Here is a 25,693-nt window from a genome sequence, read left to right as displayed (position 1 = left end):
CGGCAACGTCGCGGAAACTGTCCAGTGATAAGTATTGTGTCAGAACAGATGTTCTAGTTTTAGAAGAAAACAATATTTTAACGTTCTTTGTTTACCTACTTGGCAGGGAACCCTATATAGAAGCGTATACAACAGCGTGATAAAATAAAATTGTTTCTTACGTGGTATTACTTTACGCAACCATTACCTATTGCATTCACATTTTTAGCATGAAGGAGGAATTATTTTAAAAATATTTTGAAACATTATTATTAAGTAACTGCTATCACGCAAGTCACTTTTTTCTATCTATTCTGGTAACCTCGAGGGATTGTATCAGCTTCACAAAAAATTCAGCGTATTTACTAACACTAGCCCTAGCAAGGGAAATGTTTTGCTATATCTACCACCGGATCGGAGTCGCACCCACTGAGAAGATCTGGCGAGAAACTCAGTGGGCGGTGTCTCTAAGTTTATTTACTTGGCAAACCTTTCATCGCATTTGACGGCTTCGACGAGAATGGTGACCGGTGCTTGGAATGCTTACAGTCCCAATAGTGGATTCGTAGCATCCGAAGTGACTTGTTTTGGGCGACGGCGACTGTTTATCTTTTGATTCATAAAATCAGGTGTGCAAAACCGTCGATCACAGTTTTATTTATATTCTCATTTGAAAGTTGTAAGTTATTGTTAAACTGAGTCTCAGAAATTAAAAAAAAAAATAATGTTTGAAACATTGTCTACTGGTTTATGTCCTATGGGTTATTTCATATAAAGCCTCTTCAGACCGAGAACCAAACGTGTTACAAATGAGTCTATGGAACAGCTGTATATCTGTTGAAGCAACATAACGTCAATTCATCTCAATTGATGACGTCACATGTGCGACACGTGACATTGTCTCGACTTGTCATCTCGCACGACGTGTGACGGCGCGCACAATTTATCATAATTTGACATCAATGTGCCACTGAACTTACGTGAAATCTTTTAAATGTCAATATTGGGAGGGGGAAAATAAGACTTCTTTTTTATATTTTATTTTATTGGAGGCCAGCAAAACGTGTACTCGATTGACGGACGTGTCTTTGAAGTCGATTGAAGTCTGGATGTTTTGTCATCGTACGTTCCAACCGGAGGTAGATAGAAACGGTGAGACTAGTGCGAAATTTGCTAAAACACTGTACTGTGTGCTACTCCTTACGGATCCATCAGATCCAATAACCCTTGCATTAGACGCCTTCAGCTCTAACACTAGGAGCAGACTTGGGGACCCCGGTAACCTTACTCCTCGAACTCGGCAAGAAGTTCGACGTGCAATTTAACCTAAGCATCAGCCCGCTGAGTTTCTCGCCATATCTTCCCAGCCAGCCGCGATTCCGATCCGGTAATAGATTCATTCGCGAAGCAACTGCCCTTGAGTTGTTAGATTTCCTTTGGAGGCGCTCGGGTAGCTGTTAGCAAATCCCACCCCGTCCTGACTGAGTCGTTGCTCGCCTGCCTGTCCTGGTGAAACTGGAAAGGCCTCCGAGCCACCAGTAATCTATCAACCATTAAAAAAAAGGACTCGTTGTGACGCCGCAGGGATATGCGCCACTGTTCTATACATTATCGCGAAGCAGTTATACGTTCCAATGGGGCAGCACAGCAGTTAATAGTATTTTTTTTTATAAAATATTTGATAGTATCCAAAAGTGTTTATGTACATTTCCTCACCAATAAAAATTCAAACACTCGTGACCACGGAACAAATTTCGGAAATAATAAAATGAAAGATGATCTGGAAAATTTGTTTTAATTTATTCTTAAGTTTAATGATGGCATTCATGATGATGGCAATGGGCTCCAGTACTTATCGGATCGCGGGAAATAAAACAATACATAGTACATAGACAAGAGCCTCTCGAGTTATTGCGTGATCCAGCCGCTAACGATAAATTAGAACGGTCACGTTGCGACTATAATCGTTAATACGTACTGCAGACGAACATTATTATGGTAATATCAGACAGAGCAATGGATTACCACGTTCCGGCACTAAACAATAATCTGTGTGCTTATATTGTTTATATTTTGGCTGATAAAACGAATAATCTAGTCCTTTATTAGTCTTTCTTTCTTTTACTAATCTTTTATTTCGACATCGACTAAGAAACTTTACATAACGTTTAAATAATATTCAGTATACAGTAAATATTATTCAGTCCAATCCCTATGAAAGTTTTCAGTGCAGAAGTTAGAAACGAGACTTATTATTGAAGACCCAGACAAATTGAAATGTTTTGTTAAATAAACCTTTATTCGTTCCAAGAACTTTATCTCCGCTAATGGAGTCCCCTTTTTACGTAATGCCCTTTTGTTTTCCTAACCAAAACGAATTTCTTGAAGTTACCTTTAAATTAATATAATTTAGAGAGTTTGTAAAAATGGCGGCAAAGACAATTCAATTATTTTTTAAGGTTCATCTTAATGGAACGATAGCTTTGTGTTTTTTCTAGCACAGCTATTGACTTTTCACTTTGTTAAATTATTTCTTAAATTATGCCTTACTATTAATAGAACCAAATTGTTGTTGTACAGTTTTAATGAACACAGTGATACCCTGTGTGAGTACAAAAGTTAAGATACGGCGTTTAGGTGCATGAGTTTACTCAAAAAAAATTTAACTGCAAATCTTGTGTTGGATGAAAGTTTATGCATGTGTTTCAGACTCAAACCAACCAACTGTTCTGCTTTTTTTGTTATAACAGACGGACGTGGGGACAGCCCACCTGATAGCAAGCAGCAATCAATCATGCAACATACGCTACAAAATAATCAGAGCAACGAAATCTCTCCAAATAATCTGTGAGATATGTTGATCTGATAAAACTCATTGAATTTCGATAATTAAACAAAATTTGTATTCATCTCCTCTGTATTCATCCCACATAGTAATAAAAATGAATTACGTACGCAAAAACAACCGAAAATACAATAAATCATGTTAATTGTACAAAATTGTTATCACGGACCATTCAGACGATTAATTACAGCTTAGATTCATAATTCAAATGATTCTAATCTCCCGACAGAGTGCTCGGACCAAAATTAATATCTCGGAATTTCTCGTAAATCAACGAACATTGTATCCTTATTTTTCGGAAGTTAGTAGTCGGTCGGCCTCAGGGGAAATCACGGGCCCACGGTCCTATTATTGGTATAAAGTTCAAATAGAGCAGTCTGTGGCCTGCACGACACACATATGCGTTTGGGCGGGAAACCGAGACGTTTGTTATTAGACGTTTGAACGTTTGTGTCTATGTCATTTGGGCAAAGGGAGGCAGTCTCTAAGATCTCATTTCCTGATAAAAATATTTACAATTGAGACTCAAATTTAAACTTGTGGTTAATAATAGGAAAATAAGGAATCAGTACCGATATCGCAAATCAATTCTTGTACGACCTATTTTTTAAGGTCGATAGAAAGCTAACGTAAGAAATATTGCGCAGCGCTAAATTATTTCAAACGCTAATTGGAAAAATTATAACAATCATACATGCGTAAACAGTTTTAATTTTATTGAACAATACTCTGAAATTACCTTAAACTAAATTGTTACTTTACGAATTCTCGTGCTTCGTATATTTTGGAAGTGAAAAACAAAAAAGTTTTGAAAATCACAAAACGAAGATGATTCTGCTCCGGTGGCGTGTGGTGCGCTCGTTACAATACGTTAGAGGACCTCGCTCTTCTATATTCTCAACAATTTTACGTCACGCAAGTTGTTCTGGGCGAACATAATGGAATGCACTAAATTCCTAACATTCCTAACATTCTGAGTTTCATTGAATCAGCTCAATTCACCCGATTCATTACCATCAGTCCATACATACGATACACCTTATCGACAATATATTCATCCGCCGGCTGCAGTGACTATCGGTTCAATGATCTTTGATTGGTGTTCGGATCTGACTCGGACGTGTGTAACGTGTCATGTATGTTGGAAGACATTGTATAGCCTCGGTCCAATGTTATTGTTCATTCAGTCGCGTTGACAATATACGAGTATATACAAATTATGATTAACGATTCCTGACTACGTCGGAAATTTGGCGCTACTGCTCGACCTCCCCGGTCGGAGACCTAGAGGTAGAGAGAGGAAGACAAGGTGGAGGGACGTAGTGCTGAAGGACAAGAGAGAATGCAATGTTGCTGACGAGGATGTCGAAGACAGAGCGAGGTGGAGGAGTAAAGTCAGGAAAGCTGACCCCACCACCATGTGGGATAAATAGCTGGGAAGAGAGAGAGAGAGATTAACGATTCCGAGTTATTTACATAATTATGGCGTAACAAAATCATATTACTGGTACTTTGTAGATTAAATTACGCTCCAGTTCATGGAAAGAATCAAAGTTTACGAGTCCATTACGGGTCCATTTTCCAATTTTCAAGGAAGAAGTGAAAATTAATATCAAAACTCAGAGTCGCAAACGAAAATATCCGATTGTCTCGATTTCCAGCAGAAGCGTGCCAATTAAAATGAAATTTCGTTAGCAAAGGTAAAATCTTCGCGGAATTGTCATAAAACGAATGACGCGGTCCAGTGGAGCGGGGCGTCTGTCGGGCGGGTGTCGTGTGGTCCAATTAGTGGCGCCAGTGTTGCTCTCTCTGTGAATCTGAGCGTTTTATATACATACGTGATTCAACTTTAATTGCTTTCAAGAACGCTATATACTTGTCACTCTCTTAAAATTAACTGATTTTATTCTAGTAGTAGATAATTATATGCATCGGCGCAGGTCTGTGCCACGGTCCTGTTTTAGAAGCAAAGGAATCACGGATAATATTGCACAAAAGACTTCGACGCCACGTCTTAACATGAGCGGGAGGCGTTCAAGTTACGTTATATACAGGTTCCAGTAATCACTCAACACCGCAAAACACGAATAATAAACAAACTGGTACGCAAATTGAATTGAAATAGAACAATAGCCTTTACAAATGAAACCAGAACCCCAATAGCTGTACACCAGCCCCGCAGATCGTGTAAGCCTCTTCCATTAAGCCCTCGTACAATGGCTACACGAGTACACGGCGATGCCACAGAATGCGACATGTGACGGACTGCGGTTAGGGCTTTATCGTTTGTTGTTTGATTTTGCAATATACAACGGTTTAGTACGTAGCGACACTAGCAGCGAGCGGTGCTTGCATGCCTGTGGGGTTAGACGCCGCAACAGCTATTGGCTTGAAACAACATAAATTCAAGTACTGCATTTTTTTATAAGTTTTAATTAGCTTCAGACGTATGTATGTTTGTAACGGAATCTTTGAACATCACTTGGAGCCCCTTCAAAACGTCGGATTAACTCGAAATGTGGTATACTTATTAAGGACCGATGACAATACAATGTTTAAAAAAAATTTTTTTTAAAATTTAAATTCAACTAAAAAATGAAAAATAAATAATAGTTTAAAAAACTAATAAAATACGCTTTTATAGAAAATCCAATTAAAAAATAGAAAATAAATTTTAATAAATTTGAATTAAAAATAGTGTAAGAAAAATGATTTTATTGTAAAAAAAGCGTGGCATTATTTGGTTCATAAGTTATACTGACAGGCAGGTGTGGGTTAATATAAAATAAATATCGCATCTTTAGTCGAGTGGCTATTGATTCCCAATCGAAGTTAATACTTGTCCTTGTTATATGTGTGTGCTTCTGATGTGTGCGATCCCATATGTTGAATGCGTAGAACGTTTATTAGTTCGCACAAAGACACTCACACATGTAGATACAACAAGTTAATTTAGGCTGTAACATCGAGACGCAGCTATGAAGATTCAGCAAACGTAATATAGTGACTCGTGTTAGCAGACCCCAGGTCCAACTAGTTTTGCTCGGCCTTGCCGCTATTAGTGTCCCTCGAAATACGATAATCTTTTAGCTATTTCCTTTAGCCTTTCATCTGGCATAACTTAATGTTTAATATGGATAATACCATAGTCACGAGGAATGGCGACGTCTTGTGAAGCGCACCATCTCCCGAACTGATGACCACGATCACTCTGCCAAGAGTGCCAACGACTGAGAGGAAACCATAACGACGCATTCTTGGTACTCAGAGTATACAGGCCAACTCCAACACGGCCCTGGCTATTGCTGACAGATTGGACTGCTCCTATTTATGACACTGTTAAAATAAGCATCTATCTCTCGTTATCTAACACAGTGAACTGGTATGGCGACGGTAACCGTCAGTTAACATTACTTCACTATTTATTGTATTAGTTCCTTTATTTAATTTTGTTTTTATATTAGTAGATAACAATTTTAATTTTAATAATTTTGATTCGGTTTTATTTGTTTTGATTTCATTTTTCATTAATTTTATTTTTAATCATTCTGATAAATTGTAATTTTAATTTTATTGTATTTTAATTTAAATATTATGTTATTGTATGGGCTTCAGTTGCCTGAAATAAACGCATTTCGTTTCATTTGATTCAATTCATAATCACATTTAAATAACTTGAATACATAACACGCAGTACCTGATCATATAAATAGCAATAATTTCTAATAATAATTCAACTTTTTAAACTAGGCGCTTGTTTCAAAACTCTCTAGTAATACTGTTTCGGCGGGGCTTGTTAAATGGTTTTATATCTTTTAGATCTCAAACGTAATCTTGATTTAAAAGTTTCTAAATTACAAGATTAAACTTGAGTGGTCGCTTTTTCTTAATTAGCCAGTGTAACAACTGGAAATGTATCAGTGAAACGTGGTGTAAAAAGTATGAAGTTTATGATTACAATTACAATTATAATAAATTCATTGTAGGTTTCGTTCATAAACAGAACTGTTTCATGAGCTGATATATGTATTTATACACTAGACGCTTCCGGAAACAAAAAAAAGTTCATTGACCTCTAGATAGATGTAGTCTGCTTAATATTAGTATTTGTAGCAAACCGACCGGTACGTCACTCTCGCGGCCGTATGCCCGCTCGCTATACATAGTTAGCATCTATGTCGATCTTTTCAACAGTGTATAATCTATGTTCCGGGCGCTTCCGTTTTGAGTGCGAATAGCGTGCGCCCGCGTCTAAATGTAATTATTGTTTAAAATTGAAAATTGTTTGTGATAAAGGAAGATTAAAATTCGAAATTCGATATTGGTGACTAACCCATAGTTTTAAATACCCCTGAGATCTACCCCTCACTATATATTTAAATTTCGCGGCATTAGGCACATCGGACATCCCTTGGTCTTATCTTCATGTTTTCATGTTTTCAAAAAGAACATTCCAAATATTATTTGTTCAGTAAATACTTCTTTAGGGCTATCGTGATTTGAAACTAAATGAAATTGAAATTGTACTTAAAAAGCGACCTTAACAACAGACAAACATATAAATAGATGAAATTTCTCGAATATCACTTATCGGTGTCATGTAGCGCTCGACTGGAATCGACTTTGAACTTGTCCTCAAACACAACGCGACTGAAAATCAAAATCTGTAGATAGGTACCGAACAGGGAAACTTATCTCTCTGTAGGTACTTTTAATTAAACCGAAATTTCGACGAATCCAATATTGTATTAAATAGGAAACAGCCTCGACACCGGAAACTCGCTGTTTTGTCTTGAAATAATTTAAATTGTTCAATTTGTGACCCGGAACGCGGCGCCATGTTTATTGTCAAGCGAATTCCCGAAGTGTGAAACTGAGAGAAATAAATAAAGTAGGTACACAGGGTTTACGGGCCGCCTGCGAAACTAGCTGAAAAAGCATTAAAGTATTGGATAAACCACAAAAGCGAAAAAAATAATCAAATAAAGTTTCAGTATTTTCAGTAAAGTTTCAGTTTAATAGGTAATAAGTACACCGCAACATAACTGCTATATCTTTATCTTTTCCAGAATTTCTGTAAGTTAAACTGTTGTATGTAAAAGATCGCCTATGGTACAAATGTATCTGCTTGTTGACTGTTTTTTAATGTTAATTGTGTTTTGGTGTGCAATTACCAAAACACAATTAACTCCGCACTCCGCACTCCTCCACACCGCCAGAGACAAGAATGAATGGAGAAAGATCGTGCGTGCGAAGGTGATACAAAAGAGTGGTCACAACCCTCAGCAATGAGGAATGCGACGCAAGGAGGAGGTGCAATTAAGTATATTCTCTCATTCTCTCTCCCTCTATTTTGTTACTTAGCGAATATGAATGGGTGGGCTCTTCGCGTGTCCTGGACCTCTTTTGCCACTGTGCTTGCTTTACGACAGAAAGACAACCCACAGACATGACAGCGTGAATGCTACCATGCATCATGAGACATGAAGTCGCAGACCCCGTTGCATTATATAATTGTCCTCCAATCCATTCATGATTTCGTCAGTAGGTGGTCCTTGGGCATTGCTGGCATCCATAAGCGACGGTGATCATCTACCGTCAGGTGGGCCATTGTGTGAGGAATCACGAGCTCTGACACTCCGGCTCCTCGTTTCATGAACACGTCCAATAAGATCCAGTATAAGGTTTAAGAATCCATTTCAAATCGAAACAAATCACTCAATTGAAACATTCAATCAAAACTAAAATCGTAATGTAAGTACACTCATAGAGGTATAAATTGACTTGTGTTCTATGCAAATATACACTATAAGCTCTTTACTCTAATGGATATATCTCTGTAACTCATTTTCCGATACTTTTTGATACCATAAAATTTCACACCCAAAGTTACACAATGAATTTTCGTTTATGCAAAAGTGAACTTTATTCACACACCAATAAAGGTACGATTATGTCATATTATTAGTTACCATCTTTGAGTTCTGATAATATTTTCCATGAATATTCGGTTTTAATTATTACATTCACATTTTCGGAACACGAAGGTAAAACGATCCTCTTGTTCGTCGAACATTAAGCCGATTATAAAGGAAGGTACTATTTAATAAAGCGCTGTAGGTTCGGATGGGAACTTCAGATCCGTCTATTTATCTATTATAACTATTCAACTCAGGACTTAGTTATTTTCTTGAGCACTGAGATTCGCTAGGGCAGTACAGTATCCTGCCCCCAAGCTTAGGAGGTTGGAAACTGCTAAGTCGTGGTGCAACAGTAGCTACTATATTATCGTCGAACCCGATGGGCTCGGCGAGTAAATTAACCCTCAGACACAGCCCACTGAGTTTCTCGCCGGATCTTCTCAGTGGGTCGCGTTTCTGATCCGGCGGTCGATTCTGCGAAGCACGACTCTTGCTAGGGTTCGTGTTAGCAACGTTGTCAGGTTCGAGCCCCGTGAGCTCACCTAGTAGTTAAGGTTACGCTGAAATAGCCTCTCAAGGCTCTCAGCTTAGGTAAGAAAAAAAAGATACTATACAATATAAAAGATCCATAAAAATACCTGAAGAGCGCTAACAACATTTTCAAGATATGCTGGTGGTAGGTACTGGTGGTAGGACCTCTTGAGAGTTCGCGCGGGTAGGTACCACCTCCCTGCTTATTTCTGCCGTGAAGCAGTATTGCGTTTCGGTTTGAAGGGTAGGGCAGCCGTTGTAACTATACCTGAGACCTTAGAACTTATGTCTCAAGGTTGGTGGCCCATTTACGCTGTAGATGTCTATGGGCTCCAGTAACCCCTTAACACCAGGTGGGCTGTGAGCTCGTCCACCCATCTAAGCCATAACAAAAATGCTCACATAATTCTTTACAATTTCAAAATAACAACATGGGAATCATCGCTCTAACGAGTATGAACACCCGCTCGGTCGAAGACGTTCCCTTTGTCGTTTCCTATAATGGCGTCTATTGGAGCGCGTAATCACTTAACAGCAGGTAAGCCGTTCGACTGCCTCTTTGTGCTACTAAAAATATACTTACGACATCACACTTTTATACCGGGCGTCCCTGTGACTTTCATCGAGCCCTCTGTGATGTACAATCTGTATCTTCAAGGTTGAGATTACGTTAATGATAACTTGAATCAATTTTATTTAACAAAAAATTATGTCCGTAAACCAAGTTCGGCACACTAAAAAGTAAAAATTATTCTAAAAAACCCAATTCGGCCTGCCTATTCGAGCCGAGTTCTCCGAACTGTAAATGGTGACGTAATGTCAGCTGGTTGAAATACACATACCTACACAAAAACACTCCGCCGGCGCCGCTAATTCGCCTCGCTTGTGTCGGTATATCAAACAGCTTCTCTTCCCAATAAATTTGAAATTTAATAACATTTGCCGAAATAAGTTTGAAATTTGCCGATACTGATTGTCTATCTCTTTCTGATGCATGTAATGGAATGAACAGCCTTTTTTTTTGCTCCGGGGCCGAACTTCTTACGAGGGCGCCTAGGGAGCACGCGGTATATGTGGAACCGGACGATTCGCAGATATATGCGAATCGCTGCCACAAGTATGGTATTCAGGACCCCGTCCACTAAACGACTTCCCTGGCCTCTTGACCAAGCACCCGATCCCCCGAAGTCAGAAACCGAGCAAAGTCAGAGGATTACCGCGGTCAAACTAAACGAACAGACTAACGGCACTTTTGTCATATTCATTCAGGGCTGTCACCGAGCAGTTGAAACAATTGAGAAATTGGTGTTCGTATGAAATAATTAATTACTACTTAATTTTAATGTAATTTACATTGTTGATACCATAACCACATTTCGGCTTTATATACCTATTGTAGGAAACCCTGTATAAACATTTTCACAATCTTCATCGTCTAAATTATATCTCTTCCATTGTTCGGAGTTTTCTAAAAAAATATATATTTGTTTAAGTGTAACAAATGGAGGAAATCCTTGTTAACTGTATTGGCACGTTGAAAGGTTGACGCTAAATCGGGTTTGCGAACATAAATTAAAAAAAATGGAACAAACAAAACCCAGGACTCGTTATACCCAAATTTATGTTAAAGTCGTGATTGCAATACCTCGCGTGAAGTTTAATGTTACATTTTATGTGCAGACGAGGAGCTATACGTGGCCACTTGCACTGTGACAAGGACCGTTTCAGACAGTCCTTTGTAATAGATATCATTATGATTTATTAATTGTCATTTTCATTACTGGTACGCAACGTTAGGTACGTCATAGTTCGAGTTTAAATAAATGTATGTTATAGCTTTGAAATTTGTGGTATATAAAGTCTTAAAACGCATTATATAAATTATATTAAATTTTCTTTAATTACATCTTATTAATAAATATCGTAAAAACAAAATCAATTAGTTGTCGGTTGCTTAAAAATTTTCCTGCTGATAGCTCGGAGATTATAATTTGCTTGTTTTCTCCTCATTTACATCTATGACCATCTTCTTGGGCCAACAGTACTGCGAAGAACGTGAGTGCTGTCCGCATCTTCAGTCTTGTGTTCTTCTCCTCTTGATCTCTCGTTGCTGCCGCGGCGCTGGAGTCAGACAGAGCCGCGTGTGTCTTATGATAGATTATCAGTCACACTACCAATAAGAGCACACGCAAGGCTCTGTCTATTCCTCCACGTTGAGAAGTGCACGAATCGATATTCTTCTTTTTTATTTCAGCGCTTTTGTTTCATTTTTTCAATGCAGTTTTATCTGTTTGTATAAATATGAAATGTTAAAAAAAGCTTATATTCTTCATATAATTATAATCTTATACCTTTAAGCGAGCAATTCTTGTATAAGGTAAAAGCACCTATTACGGAGGTATTTCGCAAAATTTGAAAGTAAGAAAGAAAAATAAGCATTTGTAAGTATTTCTAAAGATGGAAAAAATTTTCATCGTCAAAAATGGAATTTAAATTTCGTATTACTGTTGAGTCTATGTTTCTTTTCTAGAAATTACTTATTTAAAAAAATGTTTTAAATAGCCGGGTCGATTTTCCCTAATACGGAGGTATGATTGAGGTCAGAGCCTATTACTGCGGTAGACGGTTCCTAATACAGAGGGTCAGAAATTATATTTATTAAGTTCCGAACATATAATATTTATTAAGTAAATAATATAAATGTGAAGAACTTAAATTGTAAGTTTTGCATTAATTTACCACTTTTAATGAAATTTATAATACAAATGTACCTAGTAAGTATAACAGTGCATTCACACAGGTCGGCTCGGAAAGAAGAGTACATTTTTACCGCGTTTAAAAGTGATTTGTGATTAACATGAGAATTCTAGGGAATTTCGAATGTATACACATAAATAAAATTGGAGTGTCTGTTTGTAATATTGAAATAACCGCTTTTTACCACATGCATATAAATATATATACGGTACATACACCAAAATAACATTTTTTACAATTTTTGTCTGTCTGTCTGTTTGTTCCGGCTAATCTCTGGAACGACTGGACCGATTTTGACGAGACTTTCACTAATAGATAGCTGATGATATAAGGAGTAACTAAGGTTTTTTAGACTTAAACTTAATGGTAAACTTAAGGTAAGTGAAGTTTTCGGCTCAATTCAGACATCGGTGGCAACGGCCGACAGCGATGCGAAGGCCTACCCGATCTTGTGGACCGAATGGTAAACAGTCGACGTCGCCCTAAGCACGTCATTACGGATCTTCCCGATCCATTAACGGTGTTTTAGGTACCTCAAGCACCGGTTACCGTCCTCGCCGAACCCGTCGCTTGCGATGAAGAACTCGAAGAAGAAATCAACCTATAGACGCAGCCCACTGAGTTTCTCACCGGATCTTCTTAGTTGGTCGCGTTTCCGATCCAGTGGTAGATTCTTCGAAGCACTGCTCTTCGTAGGGTCAGTGTTAGCAACACTCCCGGTTTGAGCCCCATGAGATCATCTACACGTCAAGGGGAAGCTGAAATAGCCTGCCAAGGCTATCAGCATTGGTAGGAGAAAAAAAAGGTGCCAAGAGCACTTTCAGCTTTGAAAGAATTTTAAACTTTATCTACATTGTTTTATAGATCAGTATCGCTTGAAAGGATAAAAATGTTCGGTGGCTGATGCGGCGGCCGCTGCCACTGCTGTCTGAATAGAGCTATACATATTTAAGATGAACAAAATAGAATTACTTAATGGTAAATTTATTGAGGACTGCTTAGGAACAAACAAACAAAGCATTTGCTTGACCATCTGTGAATGTTTCACAGATGGTCATCTGTGAATGTAAACAAAAGATAAGAAAGTTTAATAGTTTTATGAATGAGTCTTTGTGCCTTTACCGACTCAATAGAAATATCTGTACGGGATTTCTGGGAATCTGTCATAAATGGTTCATAAAAACAAATCGCTATACCCGAAATTGACGCTATAGTATCCAAAGTCGCTCTTACCGAATGAATTTCTTACGAAAGTATGCTTTAAATTCAAGGGACGCAAGTTCGACGTTGCTATAACCGAGGTCGTTATTAATGAAATCCACCGTATTTAATATATTTTAATAACCTTTCACTTGTACACTATTCCCCTCTTATACATCGTATTTCTCTCTGAAAAGGGTTTGCTGGAAGAAAACTCATGAAGAGTTAAGCTCGCCTTTGTACATAGTATTTAGACATTCTTTAAATTTGTTTTTATTGTATTATCTTTTTGTGTAAAATAAGTATAAATAACCTTTCTATTATTTCTATGGAATCCTAAAACTTGTAATTTTATGTTCTATGAATATGACCTTAATAGGAGATCATAGAACCTAACACAGAGTTACCTGGAAATAACTACCACCGTAATAGGAAAACTACTCGTATTTTTTTAATCCTAATTCTGACCCATCAAAATTTCGATAAACAAAGAATGTAAATACTTAATCAAACGATAACAGTTTTTTGGCCCAGATGTGTAAAACTCAAGTCAACAGTTATACAAAATAAATGATTTGTGATTAATTAAAATACACCTTCCTATTTTTACCCCTTCTAAGAAACCAACATTTTGCACTCGACAGTTTTCATATTTAACTAGATTTTTAATGAATAATACATACCGCAGAATATGGTTTCTAATTTACAAGATTAATAATTATTCCAACTAAACTTGGAACTAATTCAATAACTTAATAAATTGAAAGTTATAAACAATTAAATATGCCCAGTATATTTCCTATTTCGGAGTTATACCACCGTATTAGGATTAATCTATAAAATTCGTACCGTATTACGGCGGTATTTTGTTTCTGATTTTTTGAGTAAAAAATGAGTTACATATATGAAACAAGCTATTTAAAAAGTAAGTATAATAGTAGGAGAATGCTATAAATAACACATTAACAAAGTTGAACGACTTATTAATACAAAAAACTTAGTTTCTAAATATTAGTGTACTTATTTTTTTGTTCCGCGTTTGTATGGAAACTCCTCTCACGTTGATGCCGTGCTACAAACTGATAGATCTTGTAGTGTTGTTTATATGTTACACTTGAAAATGTCAGTTATGTTATGAAGTAATAGATTTAGAATAAATAGATTCCGTTTTGGTGAGCTTAAACTGAATAAAACAAGAATAAATGTCGAAAATAGAAATACCACCGTAATAGGAAGCGATTTTGACTACCGCCGTATTAGGAGCTTTTACCTTATATATTGTTACCGAATCCTGGCAACCCCCGACCGAGAGCCAGCGCTAAAACTATAAAAACGATCCCTCGCTGCGCCTTTGCCTCTTTTTTGTGCGTGGCGTTCGTGTGTGCGGTTCTTGTTAAAACATGTTTGGGACTTGTGTAATTTTAACAGTTTTCGTTAATAGTAAATTGAAATCATTTTGTTAGAAGTTTTGTTAATTCAGTGAAATATAATTAGGCCAGTTCTGTGTTATTTATTTATTTTTGTTAACTACCTCACTTCTGGTCGATAATATCAGAAGTGGGATAAAACCACGTGCTTTTGAAATATGACGGGACGTCGATCTAGAAATCTAGCGCGATCATTCTCATCGACGCTGTCATGACCGCTCGAATTCTCGATTTAGGAGTGTGTTGCATTAATCATCGTCGCGATCGTGCTGTGTGTAGGAAGAGCAAGACACCTACGCCGCAGGATGTCTCCTGGCATAGTTCCGTGGAACCGTTGTTTAGAACATAATTGTACTCGTGAGATCGTGAGATTAATGACCACTTTACCGGTACCGTCTAATCGCAATACGCTGTCGCACTCTTGTACCGAACGCCACGCGCAGTTATTTTTGCCACCAGCAGCAACGATTTCCGTCGAAGGGGGTGACGCATGTGCACCTGAGTACCCTGGAACAGCGTCATGCAAATCGGCGGGTGTTTGTAGCAGTGCTGGTCAGCAGATGGACAGCGTGACGAACAGGATTATTGGAGCATTGCAGGTGCTATCTAAACTTTGACAATGGAGGCGCCTTCTGTCTGATTTGTTCACAGACGCAGGGCGTTGTCGCCGACGTGTGAGGTCAGTAGCGAGTCGGCGCCGTGCTCCAGCAGGAGAGCGCAGAGCCGTGCAGACTGCACGTGTTGCTCGCGTGCCGGTACCTGCGCGCGCTCACCTGCTTCAGACGTGCATACTGCGCGCACTGCTCGCGTGCCGCTGGCTGCGCGCGCTCATCACTTCTGGCGTGCATACTGCGCGCACTGCTCGCGTGCCGCTGGCTGCGCGCACTGCTCGCGTGTCGCTGGCTGCGCGCGCTCATCTACTTCTGGCGCGCATACTGCGCGCACTGCTCGCGTACCGCTGGCTGCGCGCACTTCTCGCGTGCCGCTGGCTGCGCGCGCTCATCTACTTCTGGCGCGCATACTGCGCGCACTGCTCGCGTACCGCTGGCTGCGCGCGCTCATCTACTTCTGGCGCGCATACTGCGCGTACTGCTCGCGTACTGCTGGCTGCGCGCGCTCATCTACTTCTGGCGCGCATACTGCGCGCACTGCTCGCGTGCCGCTGGCTGCGCGCGCTCATCTACTTCTGGCGTGCATACTGCGCGCACTGCTCGCGTACCGCTGGCTGCGCGCGCTCATCTACTTCTGGCGCGCATACTGCGCGCACTGCTCCCGTACCGCTGGCTGCGCGCACTGCTCCCGTACCGCTGGCTGCGCGCACTGCTCGCGTGCCGCTACCTGCGCGCGCTCGCCTGCTTCAGACGTGCATACTGCACGTGTTGCTCGCGTGCCGCTACATGCGCGCGCTCACCTACTTCTGACGTGCATACTGCACGTGTTGCTCGCATGCCGCCGACTGCACGGTGCTGTACGACTGGCAGTGACGCAGAGGGTGATGTCGCTTAGTCTGCGGCCTGCTGCTGCGGACTACCCAACGGATTATCTATCAGGACGGTCGAGCGGGACGCCCGCCACACGTGGTGCAGCCTCGCATCGTGGGAGCAGACTGGAGCTGGGACGGCTGCCCTGCTTCCACATCATCCTTACGAGTGGACCCCGGTGACATGCAGCCTTTTCTTCGAAATTAATATGTGAAGGTCGAGGTGGGCACGACGGTGCTTTACTTCCCGTTTATTTTTTTGAGCAGTATGGTAGATGCGGATTCGGCCGGATCTTGCGTCCCTACTGTTTAGCTGTGTTGTGTCGGTAATGTTCAGTATCTGTATCGGTGAATATTGCCGACAACAGCGCGCTACTGTTTTAGACGTTTCCTGTACGGGCTAACTCAGTAAAGGAATCGTGCAGGTGTCTCAAATTGCGCAGTTTGGGACAGTTGTGCGATATCCATTCTTCTCACTTCAAATGTTTATCTTTGGCTCGTCCTCGCTGCAGATGTAAGAGTGCACGCTTGCGTCTGTAGTAGGGATTCTAAATTTTAGAAAGTTTTAGAGCATTAAGGTCTGGGTGTAATTTTTTTGTTACGTTACAGAGGGTGACCTTGTTGATGCAAGCTCTGACGTAGCTGGAAGAGATATGCTTCTGCTGAGAGATGAAGCGGTCGAGGACGCCTCGCCATCAGGAACGGCCGTGTTACCGAATCCTGGCAACCCCCGACCGAGAGCCAGCGCTAAAACTATAAAAACGATCCCTCGCTGCGCCTTTGCCTCTTTTTTGTGCGTGGCGTTCGTGTGTGCGGTTCTTGTTAAAACATGTTTGGGACTTGTGTAATTTTAACAGTTTTCGTTAATAGTAAATTGAAATCATTTTGTTAGAAGTTTTGTTAATTCAGTGAAATATAATTAGGCCAGTTCTGTGTTATTTATTTATTTTTGTTAACTACCTCACTTCTGGTCGATAATAATATATAATCTGAATCTCGGAAACGGCTCCAACGATTTTCATAAAATTTAGTTCACAGGGGATTTCAGGGGCAATAAATCGATCTAGTTACGATTTATTTTCAGAAAATGTTGTTTTATTTGTGTTTTCAGTAATCAACTCTTCCCGACATCTATTGGCGAATAATATTACAATTTTTCATAATTGAGGGCAACTAACCGCTTTAAAGACACAACAAGATGGCGTTATATAAAAAAACCGGCAAAGCTCGCTCATCATCTAGTTATTAAAATACTCAAAACTGCCTTCAATATATACATTTTTAGTACAATATTATATCAGAAAAAGATTCATACAATCACGCACATACAATCATACGGAGGCATTTTCGTTTTTTGAAAGTCATTCTGTATTCGAAGTCTTATCCTTTTTCTCTCGTATGTATTTGCAGCACGAGTGGCACGGATATCATCCTAGCTAGTGTAAATTTCACATTTCATGACGTCACCGTTAACCCTGCACACCCGTGTGCTTACTGCGAATTTTTTAACGTTGTCGATAGCGTAAAAGTTAACCCCAAATTTGTGTGCAGTTGAAACAGCGCCCCTAGCGGCAAACGTAGGCAAACCTTCCAAATCCATACAAATTTCAGTTAACTTTTACGCTATCGAGAACGTTAAGAAACTCGCACTAAGCACACTGATGTAGTGTAGTGTAGTGTAGTGAGAGTAGTGACTACACACAAAAGTAAATCATGAATTATTATTAAAGTCTAAGTTGTTCGACGTCAGCTCGACCTAAGAATTAAATGCGCGAGTAATGAAACATGTATTGAATTATTCATGTTCTGTTAACGACCACCTTTATTTATTCTGAAATCGAGGGAGCGCTATGAATTAGTTTACGCTCGGCTGGGGGTGCGCGGCACATAATCATTTAGGTATACAATGGAAGTATCACAAATTTAATCCAATTTTTTTCCAATACATTTCACGTCATTATATAGGTGTGCTGTATATATACTGGTGGTAGGACCTCTTGTGAGTCCGCACGGGTAGGTACCAACACCCCGCCTATTTCTCCCGTGAAGCTGCAATGCGTTTCGGTTTGAAAGGCGGGGCAGCCGTAGTAACTATACTGAGACCTTAGAACTTTTATCTGAAGGTGGGTGGTACATTTACGTTGTAGATGTCTATGGGCTCCAGTAACCACTTAACACATGGTTAGCTATGAGCTCGTCGACCCATCTATACTAATATAATATTATATTATATATTATATAATATTATAAAGAGGAAAGATTTGTTTGTTTGTTTGTTTCGAATAGGCTCTGAAACTACTGGACCGATTTGAAAAATTCTTTTTCCATTAGAAGCCGACATTGTCCCTGATGAACATAGGCTACTTTTTTTAATTTTTTATTTATTTTGTTTGTTTGTTTCATGTGTGTTTTAATGTTTCCGAAGCGAAGCGAGGGCGGGTCGCTAGTCTAAGTAATAAAATAAAATAAAAAATTATCTAAAGCAAACTAAAATATTATTAATATTTTAGTTTGCTTATTATTGTGTACATATATATTGTGTACATACATATGTATACATATATATTATTATTAATATTTTAGTTTGCTTATTATTAAACTTTAAGATTTTTTACTGACACGTTCATAGTCGCTTAGTTTTAAGTAGATAACGGATCCTTTATAAAATACCTCACAATTTATTCAATTCTAATAACAAACTGTATAAAGTCTCAACACAAAACTGCAGGCAGCGAGCTTAGTCCCGCGGGAAATAACTCTAGAGCTTACGAAGCTCGGACACTCTGGCAGCTTTCAGCAAATATTTATGTAAAAAACGACTGCTTGAGTGATTGAAATTTGTATTAGACGTCTTAAGCAGTCAGGACAACGCTTTAAATCGAATCTCGCGTTTATTATATTTTATTTTACTATTTCCGACGCTTCAGATTGCGGAGTGCGGGATTCGCGGGATTGAATAAAATGCACGTCTTAGTTGCACAACGCTATATGTCAGACTGTCTTACTACTAACTTACACAATACAAGATACATTACAAGTTTCATGATCACGGACGACATGGTATTCGTCGACATTTGAATATTGTGGTAACTACTGTCTAAATAAATATATCGTCCCTGCGCAATATTCATAATGTTCATAGAAACGTTAAAAAAATATGCTACGAAAAGAAGTCCGTCATTAAACTTTTATAGTAGTGTGAAGTACTGACGATATTCAGGAAGAAATTGTCGTCATGCCTTCGAATTCAGCGTCATTCGTACATCATAAAACTATCATATATCATAACAACATATATCATCATATAACAACACATGTCTAACATACCCAAAGCTCTGTACGGTATGATTTAACGTCTACATGACATCCCGTCAGCAATACAGTCTCACGTCAGCATCAGTGTAACACGAGCGATAAATCCCGGGCCCCGAGCCGGCGGGGTCTTTAGCGAGGGATTAACGGTGTTCAGAATGTGCTGGCGTTTCAGGAATCGGCAAATATGATCCTGTGAGACATATGTATGTGCGTACTATGGTTGTGTGGTGGTTTTATACGTTGTTCGAGATTACGTTCTATTTTGATGTGTCATACATAGAGGACACAACGACGCCACTGACCTTGAGGCGTGAGGTTGAAGCCTCAATGGTATTGTACACGACGCTCCTTTGAATCGGTGGACATGAACGCACAGAAAAAAATTGTCGGGAAGGTGGTACTCGGTATGCGCTACGGCTCATAATACGCTAAATTTTAAACTATTGCATAGCTTTTGTTTTTGACGGGTTTTGAGCGCGGCGACCGAATTAAGAAATTTTGTAACGAAAATAAAGCCTAACACCCCCCACTCCGCCTACCATGTAGCTCGCGTTCAACACATTCACAGGTTGCGCTTGTGTAGTGTTTGTGAATAAGCGCGTGGCGTGACATCGCACTGCATGTGTATCATGAAAAGTCTGTCCATCTCTCTCTCGCGCGGTCTAGCTTATGAGTGTGAAGGGGACAGTTAATGTTTTGCTTTTGTTAATGTTTATAAAGAAAGCGTGGTCTTATTTTATTAGTTTTTTAATATTAAATTATTATTGTCTAATTATAATTGTATAAGTTGATAAAAAATGCTATGCAATAGCTTTACCGCGGCAGTCCCCGAGTGCCACACGTATTTTTTTGTATTCTGGTTATTTTTCGCAATCTGTGGCGTCTTCAACTAAACGAAGGCGATTACTCGCCTAGTCTCGTATTAGGCGAAACTCGTGGTAAACCGTAGCCTGCAAATGCAGATAAAAAACGAACGATTTTCAAATTCCTTTTCGAATCACAAACAAGCCGTAAATAAAATACAAAAGGAACGTAAAGTTTCATCTCTCAAACGCAAGTTTTCTCGTTTTGAAAAATCGATCGAGAACCAACAGCGGGCGCGTCCTCAAACAACCTTTATCGGTGCTTCCTGAACTCTTCACACAGGTCTGCCTTCCTTTTAACTTAACTAATATTTATTCTAGATGATTGGTCAAATTAAACGCAAAGAAACCGTAAATTATCAGTACATTTAAAAATACAATAGAATCCGATGTCGGTATATTGAACAAAGGCAAGAAAAATATGAGGACGTAACTTTTTTTACTTATTGCTTCTATGGGTGAACGAGCTCACAGCCCTGGTGTTAAGTAATTACTGGATCCAATAGACATCTACAACGTAAATTGTCACCCACCTTGAGATATAAGTTCGAAGGTCTCAGTATAGTTACAGTATAGTTGGCTCAGTATAGTTACAATATAGTGAGGTAGTGGTACCTACCCGTGCGGACTCATAAGAGGTCCTACCACTAGTAACTAAAGAGGTTGTTGAACAGAATTTATCTCTGCCGGTCTGTTTGTTTGTTTTGTTTGTCCACGCACATCACTGAACTCACTGTATAGCTTTTGATGCAGTTTACAGATTGACAGAGATTAACTTGGAGCAGTGTATGGGGTTTTGTTCACTTAAATCGGAAGTTGCTAAACAAAGCTATTGTCATTTAAAGATTATTGGAGATTAGTTTTATAGTGTTACATGTTAGACACACGGCAAATGATGACATAGGTAATAAGAAAGTAACTCTGCCTATCTGCTACGTCTTCACGCCCAAACCCCTGAATAAATAGAAGGCTGGCTTTTCCAATGCTTTTTGTGCCGCACGCAAGCGAAGCTGCGGGCTGTAGTTTACGAATCATTTAGAAACTAATTAAACATCTCTTCTTGAGCTAAAATATCTGTTGATTTTTAATTAACGGAGACTGGCACTGAACGATTGAGCACCAATAACATTTCGGATCAGATTGTCGATATCCTATGCCTATTAGACAACAAAAGTCTGCATTTTCTCTACTCTCTATTCTTCGCGCTCTACCTGTAGTACGTTGAGGATACTATGATAGAAACCTACCCCGGAGCACCGACTATAACAGGACACTTAATCACAACAAGATGAATGGTTAAGGAGCACATAAGGAATGAACATAAAAACACCTGGTTTATTCTTATATATAACATCAGTTACCTATAATTTTTATAAAACTCTGCTCTTCACGATATTTCCTAAGGGCAAATGAGTCTTCCAACGACATTTGGGAGGCTTCCTTAACGATAGGCAAAGGCTTAGCTGCGCCCTTGATGTGGGGAATGCACGGAGATCGCTCATCATCAGACGAGCTTTATAGCCAATAAAAACACAATTCGCAACAAACTGAAAACTCACAGAAGCGTACAATAGCAATATCCCCTTCGTAATATATAGGCCTTTTTATATTTGGTCATAAATATTGGAGTTGTATCGAAATAATCCGGCACTAGTGATTTAAGAGCGACCTCTGTTCCAACAGATGACGTTCGGCATTTCGGAGCCGCTGTGAGCGACCCAACACAAAGCCTGGGCGAAGTTTTGCGGAACAACCGTAGCCAATCAACGCCATGTCTCACCGATTCCAATTGCATTATATGAGAGTCGAACACTCTTGCCTATGACGTCACTTATATGTTACGACTATGGTACTACAGCAAGAACAACAACGGTACCAACCTACAAGGTTGCAATACGCGAACAATCAAACAAACTCAAAAATTCTCATTTGTATAAATGAATACACAAGATCAGGGTTCGTTAAAATGTTAAAACTGTTCTTCTCTAATGGGAAGTGACACGTCAGATATTCACGAAAGCCACCCCCGCTGTCCCCGGGGACGTAATTGAATGGGGCTCTAGGCTGGGTGTCGGCTCGGACGCCGATAAATCGTATAGTTCGCGAACGTTTGACAAACTGCCCGGGGTGGGGACGGTGATCGAGGAAATATTGGAAAAGTTTGAAAAAAATTAATGTTACTTTTTGGAAATATCGATAAAAAATTTAGGGATTTGCAAAGTTAAAATTCACAGGCCTTTTTTTAGGGAAGCGCGATACCTAAGGAGCTCAAGAACATACGACATGAAACTCGCACTTTTGTCCGCGACTCCGTCCGCGTAGAATAGTTATTCTGGCGTAACGCTAAATTTTACCCCCACTTAATTTATATAGAAAGTGAAAATATTTGGAAACATTCTTTATTGATGCTCCATTTGTATTGGTCTTTCCGTAATGTTATATAGCCTATAGCCTTCCTCAATAAACGGGATATCTAAAACTGAAACAATTTTTCAAATCGGGCCAGTAGTTTCTGAGATTAGCGCGTTCAAACAAACAAACAAACTCTTCGGCTTTATAATATTAGTATAGACTAGATGATGACCGAGCTTTGCTCGTTTTATTTATTTATTTATTATAACGCCATCTTATTATGTCTTTAAAGCAGTAAAAATAGTATTATTATTGGCCGGAATCCCGTATTGGATGTCGGGAAGAGTCATAAAGTTTATAATTGAAAACACGAATAAAACAACATTTTCTGAAAATAAATCGTAGCTAGATCGATTTATCGCCCCCGAAATCCCCTGTTTACTAAATTTTATGAAAATCGTTGGAGCCGTTTCCGAGATTCAGATTATATATATATTAATATACAGGAATTGCTCATTTAAAGGTATAAGATAAGATAAGATTACTATAGACCGTCTTTTATAAATGACTACGACCAGGAACTAAATCCCGTTCCCGTAGCTTATTAGAGTGATTCAATCCTACTCCTAGCTCCATAATTGATGATTACGATAGCTAAAAAACTATATTAATCATCATCATCATCATCATCATCAGCCTGTGTCTCTCCACTGCTGGATGTAGGCCTCTCCCATAGTCCGCCACAATGAACGATCCTCCGCCTTCCGCATCCAATTTCTCCCAGCATATCGCCGCAAGTCATCGGTCCAACGGGCAGGGGGACGCCCAACGCTGCGTTTACCGGTACGCGGTCTCCAGTCCAGAACACGTCTGCTCCATCGGCCATCGGTTCTGCGACACGTATGTCCGGCCCATTGCCACTTCAGCTTGCTAACCTTTAGGACTATGTCGGTTACTTTGGTTCTTTGACGAATTTCATCATTTCTGACTCGATCCATCAAAGAAACTCCGAGCATACACCTTTCCATAGCACGCTGAGCGACTTTGAGCTTACGGACCAAACCTACGGTTAATGTCCACGTTTCAGCGCCATATGTCATGACCGGCAGCACACAAGCGTTGAAAACTTTTGTCTTTAAGCATTGCGGGATTGCTGAGTTCAAGATGTGACGGAGTTTTCCATACGCAGCCCAGCCCAACTGTATGCGCCTATCAGCTTCCTTCTCAAAGTTGGCCCTGTCCAGCTGAATAATTTGGCCTAGATAGGTGTATTCAGACACAACTTCGAGTACCGCAGATTCGACTATTACCGGTCCAGGAATGATATGGTCGTTGAACATGACCTTAGTTTTATCCAGATTCATTCCCAGGCCAACACGTCGTGACGCGGCATTGAGCTCACCTAGCATACAGCTGAGATCCTCCAGCGACTCTGCCATTATAACGATATCGTCCGCAAATCGGAGGTGTGAAAGATACTCGCCATTGACATTGATGCCCAGTTTACTCCAGTCTAGAGTCTTGAAGACATCCTCGAGAGCAGCAGTGAACAGCTTCGGCGATATAACGTCACCCTGTCTCACCCCTCTGTGAAGCTCAATCGGGTTTGTCAGCTGGTTTTGGATCTGGACTGTCATTTTGGCGGCTTTATATAAACTCTACAACACCTCAACGTACCGATAATCGACTAGGCATCGCTGTAAGGATTCCAGAACAGCCCAAGTTTCGATGGAGTCGAAGGCTTTTTCGTAGTCCACAAACGCGAGACACAGAGGACGATTGTATTCTTCAGTCTTCTGAATAACCTGTCTCAGCGTGTGGATGTGGTCTACCGTACTGTAGCCTTTGCGAAACCCAGCCTGCTCCGGAGGTTGGAACTCGTCAAGTCTAGAGGCCAAGCGATTTATAAGGACTCTCGAGAACAGCTTATAAATATGGCTAAGAAGTGAAATAGGCCTGTAGTTCTTGAGCAGAGCACGGTCTCCCTTCTTAAAGAAAAGAATAACAGTACCCTTGCTCCAGGCTTCCGGTGTAGTCGTTTTTTGGATGACGGTGTTGAACGTTGTGCATAATTGGTTGAGAACTGGTGTACCACTTGCTTTCAACAATTCTGTACTAATTCCGTCATCCCCTGTAGCTCTGTTATTTCTAAGCTGTTCCAAAGCAGCCCTTATCTCCTCTATACTGACGTCGGGTATGTCTTCCGTATAGTGGCGGACTAAAGGGGCTCGGTGATCATTCTCTGGGTGGGCAAAGGGTTTGGGAGCATGTGAGGCATAGAGACTACGGTAGTAGTTCTCCACTTCAGAGAGGACTTCTGATCTTGAGTTAACAATTCTTCCATCGGCAGTTTTGAGCTTCGTCAGATGGCTTCGGCCTAGTTGTTGCTGCCGTATAAACACTTTGGTGCCTTTGTTTTGTTCTATTGCCTCTTTAATCTTTGTTGTGTTGAATTGGCGAAGGTCACGCCTAATCAGTTTTTTGATTTTAGTGTTTATAGTTTTTCCATCTGACGGAGCAGCATCTGCAGTTTCCCTCCGCTGTTTCATCAATAGCAGGGTCTCGTTGGAGAGTTTAGTGTCTTGGCCTTTTCTGCTATGCTGAAAGTATTTATTGCCCACTTCTCTTAGAATTTTCACCATTTCGTTGGTACGCTTATCCACATCGCAGTCAGTTTCCAAAACGTCAAACCTGTTTTTGACTTCTAATTGGAAGTTTTCTGGGGGCTCCGAGATTTGTTGCCTAGTTGGTCGCAAGCTAGACTTTACCATACGCGATCTTTCCAGCTTAATGTCGATATTTAGGGTGCCGCGTACCAGCCGGTGATCGCTGCCAGTCTTAACCCTATTGATCACGGTGACATCCCTAAATATGTGCCGCTTATTCGCTAAAATGAAGTCTATTTCATTTCTAGTCTTCCCGTCTGGGCTTTGCCAGGTCCATTTTCTGTGGAGTCCTTTCTTGAAGAATGAATTCATCAAGAAAAGCCCCCGCATCTCAAGAAAATTTACCAGCATTTGCCC

The 25,693-nt window shown here is 40.0% G+C and overlaps 1 protein-coding gene and 1 non-coding gene across 9 annotated transcripts in view; both read right to left on the bottom strand.

The window, feature by feature from the left end:
• Window positions 1-25,693, bottom strand: part of LOC101736018 (syntaxin-binding protein 5) — a 235,842-nt gene that overhangs the window by 100,441 nt on the left and 109,708 nt on the right. The window lies entirely within an intron of this gene.
• Window positions 11,396-11,487, bottom strand: Mir970 (microRNA mir-970). Its single transcript, NR_107279.1, has one exon. It is a non-coding gene; the product is annotated as a microRNA mir-970 (primary transcript).

The sequence above is a fragment of the Bombyx mori genome, chromosome 23, assembly GCF_030269925.1.
Source record: "Bombyx mori chromosome 23, ASM3026992v2".
Taxonomy (NCBI): domain Eukaryota; kingdom Metazoa; phylum Arthropoda; class Insecta; order Lepidoptera; family Bombycidae; genus Bombyx; species Bombyx mori.
Note: the sequence above shows the minus strand (reverse complement) of the source record. Positions and strands in the feature narration are given on the sequence as shown.